Genomic DNA, 5038 nt, shown 5'->3' on the forward strand with positions numbered 1-5038 from the left:
GGTATGATTACATCACAGGCAAAACGCCGGCCAGTGTGGCTGTGCGGTTCTAGGCGCTTCAGTCTGGAACCGCGTGACCGCTACGGTCGCAGGTTCGAATCCTGCCTCAAGCATGGATGTGTCTCATGTCCTTAGGTTAGTTAGGTTTAAGGGGAGCCAGAGGGGGTCAAATCCAAAAAATTACGATTTTTTTGCTACCGAAAATTAATTGGAACATTCCTCTTTAATGTAAACTTTGAATTATTGTTCTACTCGCCCTAGAAGTGGAGTTATTACCATTTTCCCCCACGCCTGCAGAGGAAATGGGCGGCCGCTGAATGCATCTAACACCCTCTCGTGACTTCCTGGCGAACTGCTTGGGATTTTCTCGGCCTGTTACGCATGCAGCACCTTATGTTACGCATACAGTGAGTGTGCAAGGGTTGGCTACATTATTTCTGTGACAAATGAAGTGCTAAGAGTGCGGAACATCGTCTCTTTGCTGTTTACCATTTCGAATTAGTTCAGTGTTGCGCCTGTTGTTGGTAGTATTATACTTCTTGTGTAAAGCGTTGTTCTGGTTACGATGCCACGTTTTAGTAACCATGTATATAAGAAGAGGAAGAACGTAGGGAAAAGAAAATTAACACTAATACCAAGTTGTGATACTACAATTACTGAAACAGTGTGTTCTTCTGCTAAGCAACACGTGGCCGGCCATAGCCCTGTGACATCTTCTAGCAAGAAGCTGACTGGTGGAAGTGACAGATTTCATGAGTATGTTAGTGACAGTGATGATATTAACGAAGTACTGAATATTGGATTATTATCTCCTGTGCTGGAAGAAAGTGTTCTGTGCAAAATGTGTTCAAGTGTAGGAGTGGGACTAGAGATAACAAAGCACTTTTGTTTAGCTTGTGAGATGAAGATAATCTGTGCATGTTGCAAGTATCAAGTGACTTTCTACAATTCACATGCCAGTCTCTTTGGTGAAAATGGACGATCTAGAGTGTTTGATGTGAATGTTCGACTCGTGTATGGTCTTCGATCCATTGGAAAAGGGTCTGCTGCTGGTAAACTGTTTTGTGGTATTATGAACTTGCCATCGCCTCCAAGCAAATTTGGGTATTACTGTGAACTGGTAGGATCCTCTGTTGAAGATGTGGCTTTGAAAACCATGAAGGAAGCAGTGGAGGAATCTGTAGAAATGAACGGTGGTTCTAGGGATTTGGTAGTGGCATTAGATGGTTCCTGGCAAAAGAGGGGTCATAAATCCCTGAATGGGGTTGTAACGGCTACTTGTGGTGATAGTGCAAAAGTGATAGATGTTGCAATATTATCAAAACATTGTAGGCGCAAAAATAAAATCAAAGGAGAGCACAGTGGAACCTGTGAGGCAAATTTTAGTGGATCAAGTGGAGCAATGGAAGTGGCTGGAGTGAAACAAATTTTTGAACGTTCAGTTCCCAGATAAAACGTTAGGTACAAATACTACCTTGGGGATGGTGACTCCAAAGGTTTCAAGACTATAGAGGAACTGAAACCATATGGAAATTAATTTGTAGTTGAAAAGTTGGAATGCATTGGGCATGTGCAAAAGCGTATGGGTGCACGGCTTCGAAGGCTCAAACAAACTTTGGGTTCAAGTAAGCTCAGTGATGGAAAGACAATAGGAGGGATAGGTAGGCTTACTGATGAGGTGATTGAACTTCTACTGAGATATTATGGGTATGCTATAAGGCAAAATACTAGTAATGTTAGTGACATGCAAAAAGCAGTGTGGGCACTGTTCCTTCATACTGCCTCTTCCAATGAATACCCTCAACACAACCTGTGCCCAAAAGATTCGTGGTGCAAATATAATGCAAAAAAGGACTATGATCACAAACATGGTTTGCCAGCAGCTGTGATAAATGCAATAAAACCAATTTTTCATGACTTAGCACAGCCAGAATTGTTACACAAATGTCTACACGGAAAGACGCAGAATCCTAATGAGAGCGTAAACAATTTGATTTGGAAATTGATTCCTAAAAGGGTGTTTGTAAGCATAAAAACACTGCACTTTGGCATTTATGGTGCAATAGCAACCTACAACCAAGGAAACAGTGTGAAGTGTGAAGTTCTGAAGGCATTAGGATTTACAGCTGGGGTGAACAGTGTACGAGCACTAAGAAATATTGACAGAGAAAGAATAAGAGGAGCAGAAAGAAGAGAAAGGCATATGAAGTATGATGGAACAACAGGCCAGAAAAGAAGACAGAAGAGGAAGCTTTTGGAGGATGAAGAAGAAGACCCTGATAATCCATCCTATAGTGCAGGAATGTATTGAGAAACTTTGATAGCCATTTCCCGTAAATTAGAATTTTTCGAATATAAGGAACATTTTCTCAAAATCCACTCAAGCTAGAGAGATGAAATTTTTATACAGCACTCCTAGTGCTCAAACGTACATTGTAACACAGCCATTTGGCAATATGTTCAGTAGTTTCATTTCAGTTTAATTATAAAGCAATTATTTGTAAAAAAATTTAGGTCATTAATAAAAAAAATAATTGGAAGGAAACTAGAAAAGATACTCCAAAATCCCTCTGTCATAACTGCAATACTAAACCACTCTATATGTAAAAATAATTCAAATTTTTCTATTTGGTAGTTTATTCATAAATGTTCCTCAAACTTAGTGATTTTAACATGGGCAGCATAGGCACCTCCGGCTCCCCTTAAGCAGTTCTAAGTTCTAGGGGACTGATGATCTCAGATGTTAAGTCCCATAGTACTCAGAGCCGTTTGAACCAATATCAAATCTCATGGTGTTTTGTCACATATGAAAGTTTGACCGATGAGTGAATATGCATTTTCACATAAAAAAAGAACAAGAACTTAAGATGACTGGTAAAATGGTTCCATCTGGTTCCATATGATCAAGAGCTGCATATGGGCACCTGTTGTACTTCTAGGGGTATGCTACGGCTGTACAGGATAAGGCAGGGTGTGGATTTCTTTCATCTCAGCTTTTGGAAAACCTTTTCACAAGGCACAGACACTCGAATTTGACAGTTTTCACTTCAAGTGCATTCGGTGGAGTTGAATGATGTGCAGTATTATTAGTGAAATGCGAATAATAATTCATTTTTACAATAAGTGCACAAAGATCTTCTAAAGTAATTGAAAAGGGCATTTTTTTCTAGACTTGAATGGAACCTTGTGTTTTTGTAACTATAAAGTGTAGTTTCATGGTTGGTTGTAGCAGTGACATGTCAGGAGGGTAGCACATTGCATATTTAAGTTTCTCTGTGAGCTTTTATAGTTTACTTGTTAAGTTAGCCATGCCTGGATGGATAGGATGTGTGCAATGTTGTATGTGGATGGAAGATAACCTGGCCACAGTTTGTGAACAGCTGAAGGCACTTTTGGCTATGGTGAACCATCTTCAGGCTACTGCTTCGGGATGTAATGGTGGCGGAGAATCTGGTGCATTGCATGGGACACCTCTGGTGTCACTTGTTTTGCCCATAGGATCCACTACCGAGGCACCTTCCAGTGTATCTGATGTGGTGGGGGGTGATCATGCATTTGCATCGGTTGAGAGGTGAAGGGTCAATGTGCAGGCTGGCCATCTGGCCTCACACATTCACTCTGTCTGTGGCAGATGGCCACTCCTTCAGTAATGTTTGTGAAAGTGCACAGGGGGGAGGGGGGGGGGTGTTTATAGCTATTGGGAGCTCCTATGTTATGAACGTTATAGAGCTCATTTGGGGAAATAGCATTCAGGGTGCAGTCATCGGCAAGTTGGGGCTCAATTATGCCTGTCACTTAGGTTCTGAGGTCATCCTCAGTTCATACGGGTGGCTGCTGGAAGTAGTGAAGATTGCTGGACTCGTACACGGTGTACAATAGAGTTCTCAAATTTACAGTATTGTTCTCAGAGCTGACTGGGTTCTTCTTGATTTGCAGCCGAGTGGAGGATCTTAACCAAAGGCTTTGTTGAACTCTATGATGGTTTTGGCTGCAGATTCTGTACCTATGTCATTGGGTGGAGAATTGTAGGACTCCAATTGATATGTCAGCAAAATTTTATCAGTAAATTGTCGAAATATTCATGATAAAGTTCCAGAATTTACTGACCTCCAGGAATTTTGTAACACTAAAATTATTCTCATGACCAAAAGCTGGCTGAAATCTGAAATATTTTAATGTGTCATGGAATGTATATCGGTACGACAGAGTGGACACCATAGGCGGAGAAGAGTTCATTGCAGGTGACAAAAAACATATGATGTCGATTTTGAATGTAATTGTGAAGAAATTTGGACACACATAACTGCTCTAAGTAAAATCGAGCTAATTGTTGGAGACCTTTTTTTTCTGGCCCCCTTATTCCATCATGATACTTTTAGAGACATTAAAGCAAGTCTACACTCAGCAGCGCGTAAGTACCCTGGTAACACAGTATTAGTGAGAGGCGACTTCAAACTACTCAGTGTAGACTGTGACGCCTATGGATTCATTGCAGGGGGTATGGACAGGCAGTCTGGTGAAGTACTTTTGAACACAGTTTTCCAAAAACTGTGTTGAGCAGCTGCTTAAAGAGCTCAAATGCGATGGAAATATTTTAGACTTTGTAGCTACATACATGCCAGACCTTATCGACGGTGTAAGTATAGAGCCAGGGATTAGTAATCATTATGTCATAGGTACAATGATTACTAAAGTTAATAAATCAGTGAAGAAGGCTGGGTGAGTATTTTGCTAGAAAGAACAGATAAGTAGTTGTTAGCATCCCACTTAGACAATGAATGGACATGGTTTAGTTCCAGTATGATGTACATAGAGGAATTATGGGCAAAGTTTAAACAGACTGTTAACAGCTCTCTTGAGAAATATGTGCTGAGTAAGTGGATTAAGGGTGGAAAGATCTATTCCAGTTTAATAATAAAATTCGTAAAATGCTGAGGAAGCAAAGACAGTTGCACACACTGTTCAAAAGACAATGCACAAATGATGACAGGCAAAAGTTTGTAGAAATCCATGCGTCTGTAAAAAAAATTTATTCCTA

This window comes from Schistocerca serialis, chromosome 3, assembly GCF_023864345.2.
Source record: "Schistocerca serialis cubense isolate TAMUIC-IGC-003099 chromosome 3, iqSchSeri2.2, whole genome shotgun sequence".
Lineage (NCBI taxonomy): Eukaryota > Metazoa > Arthropoda > Insecta > Orthoptera > Acrididae > Schistocerca > Schistocerca serialis.